Here is a 13,463-nt window from a genome sequence, read left to right as displayed (position 1 = left end):
TCTTCCCAGTCGTGCATTTGGACTGGAAAATACTTTCATAGACAATGGCCAAATTTTCAATGTGATATTCAAGATAACCTAAAGATTTCTTTTTAGCTCAATCTGTGAACCTAATGTGAGATGCCACTTTAGTAGTTAAATTGAAAGTACATCTTTTCCTCTGGGCTCAAAAGGAAGCCACTAAGAAGACAACATTTTTTGTTCCAAACAGCCTCCCATGAAGATTTCATAAAAAGACAAACACACACCACTGCCTACTGGAAAAAATTTAGTAGATACAACATTTGGTTTAGAAAAATACTTCAGTTAAAGTACAGCACATCCAGAACTTAATCCAAAGTTTGAGCATTCCAATATAATCTGCAATGTTTCCTTCATAAAGGCTTTAGTGGTTTAGCAATTTCTTTAACGTACAACAGGAAAAAAAAAGCCACCTTTCTCAACGATCCTAAGATAAGCTAATTTATAAAGTCAATGAGATATTTAAAGCATCCTTTGAGAAAACCACAGACTAGTATAACGGGGCATCCAGGGTAAAATGGAAGATGCAAGACATTCATGATGCTATTAAACAGACACTTGAGGGCATTTTCCATTTCTCTCGCCTTACCTTGTTTCTCAGAGAACTTGAAAGTGCCCAGGTAGCTGGGAATCCCTGGGCTTCTGAACATGGCTGCACACATCAAGTTCGGGGACAGAGCCTGCTCTACAGCTAATTCTCAAGCAGCCACGGCTTGCGGCCCGTCTGAGCAAAATTGGGTTGAGCTTTTCACAGCGCAAGGCAGTCAGGCACTGGTGTCCTTGAGAGTAGAGTAAACGCAAAGCGAGACACTGCAGGCTAGAAGAGCTCAGACCCCGTAATCAGATTACAAGCAGAAATTAGGCCTGTGGATGCTGAAATAGACTGGATTCCAGTGATGGGACATTTATGAGGTTACACTTCCGAGCCATGGCTGAACCACAGCTCTTGCGTCGGCTAAGGAGACGACGTTGTAAACCTAACCACCATCAGGAGAGGCAGGACAGCTCCTCCCTGCCCTAAAAGCAAACAAACAAACAAAACCAAAACCATCCAGAGATGCTCCATGTACCGGGACGAAGGAGAGCCTCTGAACTATTCCCAGGCTGCTCAGAGTCTGGCTTTGGCTAAGTTCAATGAAACACTTGATTGAACAGGGAGCCAAAACCCCCGAGTTAAGAGTTAAGGTTGATGAACAACATATGAGTGAAATTGTGGGAACAGAAAAAGCAGATATTACTAGAGGTTCAAAAATTTTAATTTGAGACAGAAGCTCCTAAGTATAATACTACTTTTTCTACTCACGCTGTTTTTCTTACTTTCTTAAAGACATTTTTTTTTTTCCAACAGGTTTAGGTTTACTACAAAATTGAGAGAAGGTACAGAGTTCTCATGTACGCCCTACCCCATACACAGCCTCTCATGCCATCAACATCCCCCACCACCAACATCCCCCGCCACATGCTACATTTGTTAGTTACCAAGGATGAACCTACGATTTAACCTACAATTCACCATAACCACCAGAGTCTACCCTCTGAGTTCACGCTTGGTACTGTCCATTCTGTGGTTGTGAATACACCACGACACGTATCCATCACTCTACTATCATACAGAGTACTTTTGCCCTCAAAAGCCTCTGTGCTCAGCTTGTTTATCTCCCTCCCTCTCCCCTCCCTCGGCAACTGCTGATGTTTTTATGTCTTCATAGTTTTGCCTTTTCCAGAATGTCATATAGTCGGAATCATGCAGTATGGAGTCTTTTCAGATTGGCTGCTTTTGCTTAGTACACAGTATGCATTTAAGGGGTATTCCTAGGGAGGCGCTAGTGGTAAAGAACCTGTCAATGCAAGAGACATAAGAGATGCGGGTTCCCTCCCTGGGTCAGGCACATCCCCTGCAGGATGGCATGGCAACCTACTCCAGTGTTCTTGCCTGGAGAATCCCATGGACACAAGAGCCTGGTGGGCTACAGTCCATGGGGTCGCACAGAGTCGGACACAACTGAAGCAACTTAGCATGCACATGCATTTATGGATGCTCCATGTCTTCATGGCTTGATAGCTCATTTATTTTTAGTGCCTAATAAGCAAGAGAGTTCCAGAAAAACATCTATTTCTGCTTTATTGACTATGCCAAAGCCTTTGACTGTGTGGATCACAATAAACTGGAAAATTCTGAAAGAGATGGGAATACCAGACCACCTGACCTGCCTCTTGAGAAATCTGTATGCAGGTCAGGAAGCAACAGTTAGAACTGGACATGGAACAACAGACTGGTTCCAAATAGGAAAAGGAGTACGTCAAGGCTGTATATTGACACCCTGCTTATTTAACTTCTATGCAGAGTACATCATGAGAAACGCTGGGCTGGAAGAAGCACAAGCTGGAGTCAAGATTGCCGGGAGAAATATCAATAACCTCAGATATGCAGATGATACCACCCTTATGGCAGAAAGTGAAGAGGAACTAAAAAGCCTCTTGAAGAAAGTGAAAGAGGAGAATGAAAAAGTTGGCTTAAAGCTCAACATTCAGAAAACGAAGATCATGGCATCTGGTCCCATCACTTCATGGGAAACAGATGGGGAAACAGTTGAAACAGTGTCAGACTTTATTTTGGGGGGCTCCAAAATCACTGCAGATGGTGATTGCAGCCATGAAATTAAAAGACACTTACTCCTTGGAAGGAGAGTTATGACCAACCTAGATAGCATACTCAAAAGCAGAGACATTACTTTGCCAACAAAGGTCCATCTAGTCAAGGCTATGGTTTTTCCAGTAGTCATGTATGGATGTGAGAGTTGGACTGTGAAGAAGGCTGAGCGCCAAAGAATTGATGCTTTTGAACTGTGGTGTTGGAGAAGACTCTTGAGAGTCCTTTGGACTGTAAGGAGATCCAACCAGTCCATTCTGAAGGAGATCAGCCCTGGGATTTCTTTGGAAGGAATGATGCTAAAGCTGAAACTCCAGTACTTTGGCCACCTCATGTGAAGAGCTGACTCATTGGAAAAGAGACTGATGCTGGGAGGGATGAGAAGGGGACGACAGAGGATGAGATGGCTGGATGGCATCACTGACTCGATGGACGTGAGTCTGAGTGAACTCTGGGAGTTGGTGATGGACAGGGAGGCCTGGCGTGCTGCGATTCATGGGGTCACAAAGAGTTGCACACGACTGAGTGATTGAACTGAAGTGAATGAGGAACCAGAAGGCAAAGGAGCTGCTGGAAAAAGAGGAAGTGGAGGAAATTGTAGAAGCAACTGATTCTGAAAGTGAATAATTAGATAGGATGGAATACAGTTTGTGTTTATAAATAATCCTCTGCAAAAATTTAGTTTATAAAACATAATATTTACATTCCTGAAAACTATTCTTCTTACAGAATCCTCATCCTAAGGGACTCTCAATGCTTCTTTTGAATTATTATGATGGGATAATTTTAGTTAAAAATCTTAAAATACAATTCCAGTACAGAATAAAAAAATTTTAGGGACAGGGGGCTGTGCCCCTTGACTTCCGGGATCTTAATTTCCTCACCAGGGATCTAACCAGGGCCTACTGTAGTAAGAACATGGAGTCCTAAGGACTGAACTGTCAAGGAATTCCCAGAATAAAAAGAATTTGGAGGGAATTCCCTGGTTGCTAAGTGGTTAGAACTTAGGCTTTCACTGCCACGAAACCCGGGTTTGCTCCCTGGTTAGGGAACTAAGACCCTAGAAGCCACAGTGTGTGGCCAAAAATAATGAATGTGGATATCCTCTTTAAGTTGGTCATGGATCTTCCTACAATGACTTGCCTCACCCAACAATTATGAAACAAAGCAAACAAATTTAAATAGGGCTTCATAGCTATAAGAAAAAAAAAAAAAAGAAGTCTTTATTAAACTATGGATATGCAATTTAACCTACTATTTAAGTACCCCATCCACCCCATTCACATTCAACTTAACCTCCTATTTAAATACCCCATTCACATGAAACAAACAAAGACTATGACGGGGACTTCCCTGGTAGCCCAGTGGTTAAGAATTTGTCCTGCAAGGCAGGGGACGTGCGTTTGATCCCCAGTCGGAGAACTAAGATTCCAGAAGCCATGGACCAACTGAGCCCGTGTGTCACAACTACTGAAACTGCGCACCAAAGGAAAGATCCGCAGCGCCGCAAAGATCCCGTGCGCCGCAAAGATCCTGTACGCCGCAACTAAGGCCCAACACACCAGGTAAACAAATCGTACAGAAAAGAGAGAACTGAAGGGGGGAGAGCGCCAAGATGTTTTTTTAAAAAGTATTTGAAAAACAAGACTACAAAGAAATATACATTTTATATCAATAGAAAGTAGTCGTGTTTCTTTTTCATTTACTTTCCAACAATTGGACATAAATTAAATCCCTTTTGATTATACAGTGGAAGTGACAAACAGATTCAAGGGGTTAGATCTGATAGAGTGCCTGAAGAACTGTGGACGGAGGTTCGTGACATTGTACAGGAGGCAGGGATCAAGACCATCCCCAAGGGAAAGACATGAAAAAAGGCAAAATGGTTGTCTAAGGAAGCCTTATAAATAGCTGTTAATAGAAGAGAAGTGAAAGGCAAAGGAGAAAAGGAGAGATATACCCATTTGAATGTAGAGTTTCAAAAAATAGCAAGGAGAGATAAGAAAGCCTTCCTCAGTGATCAGTGCAAAGAAATAGAGGAAAATAATAGAATGGGAAGTCTAGAGATCTCTTCAAGAAAATTAGAGATACCAAGGGAACATTTCATGCAAAGATGGGCTCAATAAAGGACAGAAATGGTATGGACCTAACAGAAGCAGAAGATATCAAGAAGAGGTGGCAAGAATACACAGAAGAACTGTACAAAAAAGATCTTCAAGACCAAGATAATCATGATGGTGTGATCACTGACCTACAGCCAGACATCCTGGAATGTGAAGTCAAGTGGGCCTTAGGAAGCATCACTACGAACAAAGTTAGTGGACGTGATGGAATTCCAGTTGAGCTCCTTCAAATACTAAAAGATGATGCTGTTCAAGTGTTGCACTCAATACACCAGCAAATTTGGAAAACTCAGCAGTGGCCAGGGGACTGGAAAAGGTCAGTTTTCATTCCAATCCCAAAGAAAGGCAATGCCAAAGAATGCTCAAACTACCGCACAATTGCACTCATCTTACACGCTAGTAAACTAATGCTCAAAATTCTCCAAGCCGGGCGTCAACAGTATGTGAACTGAGAACTTCCAGATGTTCAAGCTGGATTTAGAAAAGGCAGAGGAACCAGAGATCAAATTTCCAACATCCATGGATCATTGAAAAAGGAAGAGAGTTCCAGAGAAACATCTACTTCTGCTTTATTGACTACGCCAAAGCCTTTGACTGTATGGATCACAAGATTGTGGAAAATTCTTCAACAGATGGGAATACCAGACCACCTTACCTGCCTCCTGAGAAATCTGTATGCAGGTCAAGAGGCAACAGTTAGAACCAAACATGGAACAACAGACTGGTACCAAAATGGGAAATAGTACATCAAGGCTGTATATTGTATCCCTGCTTATTTAACTTACACGCAGGATACATCATGCAAAATGCCGGGCTGGATGAAGCACAAACTGGAATCAAGATTGTGGGAGAAATATCAATAACCTCAGATATACAGATGATACCACCCTTACGGCAGAAAGTGAAGAATAAATAAAGAGCCTCTTGATGAATGAGGAGAGTGAAAAAGTTGGCTTAAAACTCAATATTCAGACAACTAAGATTATGGCATCCCATCACTCCTCTTGAAAGAGGAGAGTGAAAAAGTTGGCTTAAAACTCAATATTCAGACAACTAAGATTATGGCATCCCATCACTAAGCCATGGTCCTATCACTACATAGTAAATAGCTGGGCAAACAATGGAAACAGTGAGAAACTTTATTTTCTTGGGCTCCAAAATCACTGCAGATGGTGATTGCAACCATGAAATTAAAAGATGCTTGCTCCTTGGAAGAAAAGCTATGGCCAACCTAGACAGCATATTAAAAAGCAGAGACATTACTTTGCCAACAAAGGTCCATCTAGTCAAAGCTAAGGTTTTTCCAGTGGTCATATATGGATGTGAGAGTTGGACTACAAAGGAAGCTCAGTGCTAAAGAATTGACGCTTTTGAACTGTGCTGTTGAAAAAGACTCTTGAGAGTCTGTTGGACTGCAAGGAGATCAAACCATTCGATCCTAAAGGAAATTAGTCCTGAATATGCATTGGAAGGAATGATGCTGAAGCTGAAACTCCAATATTTTGGCCACCTCACGTGAAGAGTTGACTCATTGGAAAAGACTCTGATGCTGGGAGGGATTGGGGGCAAGAGGAGAAGGGGACGACAGAGGATGAGATAGCTGGATGGCATCACCGACTCGATGGACGTGAGTCTGAGTGAACTCAGGGAGCTGGTGATGGACAGGGAGGCCTGGAGTGCTGTGATTCATGGGGTCTCAAAGAGTCAGACATGACTGAGCGACTGAACTGAACCCCAAACTCCCAATCCTTTCTTCCCCACCACTTGGTAACCACAAGTCTGTTCTTTCTCTCTGTGAGTCTGTCTGTTTCATAGATAAGTTCATTTCTGCCATAGTTTAGATTCTACCTATAAGTGATATCATATGGTATTTGTCTTTCTTTTTTTGAATTACTTCACTCGGTATGATAGTCTCTAGGTCCAGCCATGTTGCTGCAAATGGCATTATTTCATTCTTTCTTATGGCTGAGTTAATATCCATCATATATATATATATATATATGTATACACACATATGTCACCTATTCTTATTTATAAACCTCTATAAACCTCTATCTTCTCTATAAACCTCTTCTTTATCCATTCATCTGTTGGTGGACATTAGGTTGTTTCCATATCTTGGCTATTGTGAATAGTGCTGTTATGAACATGGGGGTGCATGTATCCTTTTGAATTACAGTTTTGTCTGGGTGTATGTGTAGGAGTGGGATGGCAGGATCATATAGTAGCTCTATTTTTAGTTTTCTGAGGAGTCTCCATACTGTTCTTCACAGTGGCTGCACCAATTACACTCCCACACCTGCCTTTCTTTTTGCAAAATGTTGAACAACTCTCTCAGGATCACACAGCTTACGGTGTAGCAGTGCCAGACTGGAAACCTACCTCCTCTTACTCCTCCCAGGACAGCTCCCACGTTGGCCTGGGCACAAAACGACAGGGGCCACTGCCCTAAACTCCTGGATTGAGGTCACAGTGTCTCCCAGCGCGAGAGCCCATGTTGCCTTAATTGGCAAAAAGACCAATCTGACCCCAAGAGGGGGAGCACACCAGCTGTTGGTTGCTTATCTCATATGATTTCCTGGTCTGGTTTTGGTGCCACAGACATTCCTCAAGACCAGGGCTGACTCCAGACATGAGCAATTAGGGCATAGCTGAGACCCAAGGCAAAGACAGAAGTCAGTGTGCCTGGTAGGGGTGAGTGTCACAGAGAAAGCAAGCAACTGAGTACTCTGATTCCTCCTCCCGCTTCCCCACGCCCTTAACTCATGGCAGAAGCACAAGCTGAGGATGTTATCAGCGACTTTGGGGAGCGTGTAAAACAATGACTCAGGAACTCTACTTCTGGAGATGCACTTAGTGAAATTACAGTGAACAAGTACAAGGCCGTTTACCACAGTTGTGTTTATAAACGTGCAAAACTTGACCCAGCCCGCACAGAGGGACATGGAGAAGAACAGGTAAACAGATTACAAGAAAACCATGTTTGCAACTCCACTGGTGATCTGAAAATTTTTCATGATATATTACGTTAGAGAAACACACACACACCTTATCAGAAAGTCAACACAGAGCCCCAAACGTTAATTATCTCCCAACTCATAGGTAAGTCTCTCCATATTTCCCCTCATTTTCAAAGTTTCCACAATAGGCATGAATGACTTCTATAACTACCAAAACAATTATGTACAAATAAAGACGAAGGTAATAAGAAAAACAAATATCATATATTTATGCATATAGTATGGAATCTAGAAAAATGGTACTGATAAACCTATTTGTGGGGCAGGAATAGACACACAGACGGAGAGAACACACAGTGGGGGAAGGAGAGGGTGGGACAAAGTGAGAGAGCATCATTGACGTATATACACTACTATGTGTAAGACGGGGCTTCCCTGGTGGCTCAGAGGTTAAAGCGTCTGCCTGCAATGCGGGAGACCCGGGTTCGATCCCTGGATCGGGAAGATCCCCTGGAGAAGGGAATGGCAACCCGCTCCAGTATTTTTCCCTGGAGAATCCCATGGACGGAGAAGCCTGGTGGGCTACAGTAGTCACATGTGTAAAACAGATGCTAGTGGGCAGCTGCTGCAGAGCACAGGGAGCTCAGCTTGGTGCTCTGTGATGACCTAGAGGGGTGGGATGGGGCAGGCGGGAGGCTCAAGTGGGAGGGGATGTATGTATAAATGTGGTTGATTCACTTCATTGTATAGCAGAAGCTAAGACAACATTGTAAAGCAACTATACTCCAATTAAAAAATAAAAAGAATTTAAAAATCATTAAGAAAAAAGATGAAGGTAATAGGTCCTTCTGAAATCCCAAGGCTTAGAATTGGCCTAAAGATTCAGGAACAAATCACGATTGAAAGTGTGCCTACGGGCCTGTGCGTAAGATCAAATTGCCCGTTTCTTTTAAGCCTACTTTATTCGTTTCTTGGCTATAAATAGGAGAGCTGACAGAGATTCGCCAACATCCTCAATAACATGCAATACTTGAGGCTTTCTCAAACTTGACTCCAGGTGGGCCCTGACCACTGAGGAAATGTGGTCCTCATTCCACATTTGGTCCCTATTCCCCGCCCTACTACCACAACCAGCACTGAATCCACCCTTGAAAGCCCCTTATTAATTCCATCTCCCTTGGGACTTCTCTTCTGCCAATTAAACTTTTCTGGCTTGAAAACCATCATTGTCTCCTGGCTAAAGGATTATGTAAACTTGAGGGAGAACACCTAGACACTTCTAGGCACATCTCTAGCTTAAAACAAGGACCTGTGAATATCAGATGAATGCATGAATGACTGGTTGAATGAATGAATGAAGCAAGAAAGCAGACAAGCAATGGAATCACTATGGTTCATCCCCAGTCTTAGATTCGGTCCCATTCCCAGCCAACTTCAGTTCTTAACTAGGTGGCTTAGAAAAGGAGTTCCCCAGCCTCCAGGATCTAATGCCTGATGATCTGAGGTGGAGCTGATGTAATAATAGAAATAAAGTGCACAATAAATGAAATGCATTTGAATTATCCCCAAATCATCCCCCCCTCCCCACCCCCACCAAGTCTGTGGAAAAACTGTCTTTCGTGAAACTGGTCCCTGGTGCCACAAAGGTTGGGGATGGCTGGACCACTCTCTCCTTTGAGACTCCTTCTAGAGTCATCTTGTCTTTCCTAAAATGTGAGGCAATGACGGGGAGCATGAATATGTGTGTGTAGGGAGAAACAGGAAGAAAAAGTCAAAGATTCTCCAGGGACATTGCTCAATGGGAAAAACCAGGGAGATAAACTTTGTCGTACAGCTGTGGACATTATCGCCAAGCATCCAGATAAGAAGTACCATCTTCTATGTTGCCAAGGTCAAATGATGAGGCATCAGATGATAAAGGATCAAGTTGATAAACCCTCAGGGAGTGTGCGGCCTGATCACGGCTGGGGCAGTTCTGGCTGATGCCAGTCATGCACCCCTGCAGGACAAGGGGCAGCTGTCCTCTGGGTGGAGGAAATGGAAACAAAACCAACAAAAAGGGAAAGAGTCAAATACCCCAACCAGCAACTAGCCATTTCCTACCACACTTGGTGTGATAATGGGAAGAAGCCAGTTAGACCTGGACCCTCGCTGACAGCACGGTGGGGTGGGTGCAATGCTAAGTGCTCTGCGGGCGTTAACTCTCGTGGAGTTAACATTTCTGCTCCAGGAGATGCTACTACTGGTATCCCCATCTGCAGGTGAGAAGACAGAGATACGGTGTGGTCTGGGAGAAACACTCAAACCTAGGCTGACCCCTTAAAATAGCTCTCTAAAGGCAAAACCAGCCATTCACACCTACAGCAAAATCAGGAGAGAAATAAGGAGGCAGGGATGTGACTGGGTGAGAAAATGATGTGGAGGCACTCTGAACAAGGGAGAGTGTTAATTACTCTGTGTGGGGTGGGCATCTACGTGCTGAAAAGAGATGCAGATACCGGGCGCACCACTGTATGATGTCATCCTGAATTCCCTATTGTGTGAACAGCAACTGGGGCAGCCCCGGTGGACAGGAAAATGAGCTGAAATTCAAGGCAGTACAGGGCAGTGTGAAATGATGACTAACAACTGTTGGGACACACACTATAGTGAGTTAGTAGTGCATTTCTAAAATTACAAAGTGCCACGGGATGGTTTTAATGAAATCTACCATAAGCTACTATAGTTGATGGCTGGGCTGACATTCCAAAGTACAAGATATATTTTTACAGCCTTCGAAAGGAGTGTTTTGTATGCTAGCAGCAGCTGTAAATGGTATTCCCATTTTCTTTGGTGGATTTTATTTGCGTGTTCAGACTCTTAATTTGGGGGCAGAATCCCCATCCACAGGGCAATCCCTTCATCTGGGAAGCCGTCCCAACTGTTTCGTTTCCTTTTATCACATACTGGCTATTTGCACGTTCCAGGTTCCTCATTTTACCGGCATTGTGAAACACTTGGTGATTTTTAGTTAGCGGTAATATTTAGGGCAAGTCTGCAAATAAAATCTGGCGTTGTGTGATTATGTAAAATAATTTAAAACAGGCCATGCAGGCAGAGATGAAAAGGCTTAAAAGTACTTTCAAAAATAAGAAATATTATGACTCACAGATATTTCTTTATCAGATGGGTAGAATGAAACATGTCAGTCTTGCTATATTCAAGAATTCATTTTTTATGGGACTTCCAGTGGTTACGACTCCATGCTTCCAGTGCAGGGGACATAGGTTTGATCCCTAGTCAGGGTTCCCACATGCCACACCGTGTGGCCAAAAAAAAAAAAAAAATAATAATGAAAAGGCTTATTTTGATCACTCAAATGACTTACTAATGCTTTATATTAAATGTTCAAACAAGGAATATTAACATTTGTTGTGAGAATTTAATCATTTGAATTTCTTGCTGATTTTGAATCTATTGCTAATGAATCTCGGGCAAAACAATCCAGATAGCTTAGAGGAAGAGAGGATAGTCAACAGTTTCTCAGAGGAAGAAAAAATAAAGGTGAGCTTCATGTTTAAGATATACACTGAAAGATACATAAGGTGGAATATTATTCAGCCTTGAAAAATGGGATTTTGACACACGTTATGAACATGTCATAGACCAACTTCAAAGACCTTACGTTCACTGAAACAAGAGAGTCATAAAAGGTCAAACCTTGTAAGATTCCACAGAGAAGAGGTGAGCAGAAGAGTCAGATTCACAGAGACAGAGAGTGGAGAGTGGTTACCAGGAACTAGGGGCAGGAGACTCGGGGAGCTGGTATTTAATGGGATAGATCTAGCTGGGGAATGAAAAAGCCCTGGAGGTGGTGGTGGTGATGTCTATATGACAATGTGAAATGTACTCAATGCCACTGAACTGTGCTCTTAAAAATAGTTGAAAGTATTAAATTATATATATATTTTACTACAATTAAAGAAATGTACACCGTAGGTAAAGCACAGACAGATACAAAATGTAGGCAGGTGTAGGGCATCCAGGGCACAGCTCCCCTGAGGGGCAGGGGATCAAAGATAGATGTTGACCCAGGTTAGGGAGATATCAAGGATGCTTCTGATCTGTCAGGGCACCTACACACAAAGGGTCCTTACGCAGTGATGTGACAGACAGACACCTAGGTGTTTATTGTATAAGATCAGAATCTGTCTCTTAGATCATCATGAGGTGCAGACACTTTTTCTTCAGAGCTGCAGGGACCCAACTCTCCCCTCACTAAGGGGGACCCCTTGTCCAAGGGAAGGGGGCCTGACACAGAACAGTGATCCAGAAAGGCCAGAGAACGCGTCACTCGACACTCACAATACAGTTTTCAAACAAACAGAAAATTAGGGAATACTAAATCATCAGGCAGGAGAATTTTTTTAAGAGTCTCAAATCCAAATGGCAGACAAATAAACAGGTAAAGTCAATGTTGACACCTGATAGACCCTAACTACTCAGAGCTATACTGAAGTGATTTGAAGGAAAGAGCTCTGAGTAAAGGAATTTCTGGGCTCCCTTGTCCTCAGAAAGGCATCTTAATGAAAACAACCACCACAGCCACCTCCACAATGACACTCCATCATGAGAACCCAAGAAAAGTGCAGCAACCTGCATTCCCCACACCTCTCCTGTTTCCCTAAGGTCATGTTACCCGATACCCAGGAGACCTTATCTACAGTCTCAAAACGGGTTCCCAACACATTTGCTGGTTGACTGGGGGGAGGAGGCTTGTCATTGACCATTGACTGTTCCTGGTGGGCTCTCCTTGTACAAGAGTCACCCAGAAAGCAGATCCTGATCCCCAGTGAATGGTGAAAGAAGGTTATGACAAAGAAGTCAAAGACATATTCTGCTCTGCTCACAGAAATGACTAAGGATACACTTACCCTTCTGAGTCAGTTTCCTATCTGATATTAAGCATGGGTGCCCCATGGGTGCTTGCTAAAAATGAAAGTTCCCGGGCCTCCCTGGCTCAGTGGTAAAGAATCTGCCTGCCAATGCAGGGGCCAGGGGTTTGATTCCTGATCCGGGAAGATCCCACATGCCACGGAGCAACCAAGCGCGTGTTCCACAACTCCTGCGCCTGTGCTCTAGAGCTCGGGAGCTACAACTTCTGAGCCCACTGAAGCCCGCGCGCCCCAGGGCCCATGCTTTGCAACAAGAGAAGCCACTGCAATGAGAAGCCCGAGCACCGTGACTAGAGAGTAGCCCCTGCTCACTGCAACTAAGAGAGAAACTTGTGCAGCAGCAGAGACCCAGCACAGCCAAACATAAATAAAATTTAAAAAAAGAAGAAGAAAGTGCCCCCACCCCAGGTGATTGTGAGATGGTCTGAAGTTCGAAAACCATTGGTCTGCACGATTTGCAATATGAGACCAGGAAGAAGCAGGAAAGTAGATCAGAGGGATGAGTACGGTGAAGCAAAGCTTCTAGAAGGTAAGACCGATGAGGATAGAGTTAGATGGGGCAGGAGGAAGAGGGGATGAAAGCATGAGAAATGGGATGAGAACGATGCTTATAGGAGGGGTGAGCTTAAATGGGGTCCCATCCAGGAGTTGAGAGGGGCCTGACCAGGCCATTAAGAGGTGGGGGGGAGGGCAATGGAGAGCTTCCCAGACAGCAGGGTGCGGGATTTGTGTGCTGCAAAGAAACACAGGAGCTGTCACTGAAGCCAAGCAAAAA

At 43.6% G+C, this 13,463-nt stretch overlaps 1 protein-coding gene across 15 annotated transcripts in view; it reads right to left on the bottom strand.

The window, feature by feature from the left end:
• Window positions 1-13,463, bottom strand: part of SVIL (supervillin) — a 255,989-nt gene that overhangs the window by 111,429 nt on the left and 131,097 nt on the right. The gene's annotated exons all lie outside the window — the stretch shown is intronic.

The sequence above is a fragment of the Bos mutus genome, chromosome 13 (genome assembly GCF_027580195.1).
Source record: "Bos mutus isolate GX-2022 chromosome 13, NWIPB_WYAK_1.1, whole genome shotgun sequence".
NCBI classification, from domain to species: Eukaryota; Metazoa; Chordata; class Mammalia; order Artiodactyla; family Bovidae; genus Bos; species Bos mutus.
The sequence above is the reverse complement of the archived record's forward strand: the minus strand, read 5'-3'. Positions and strand labels throughout refer to the sequence as shown.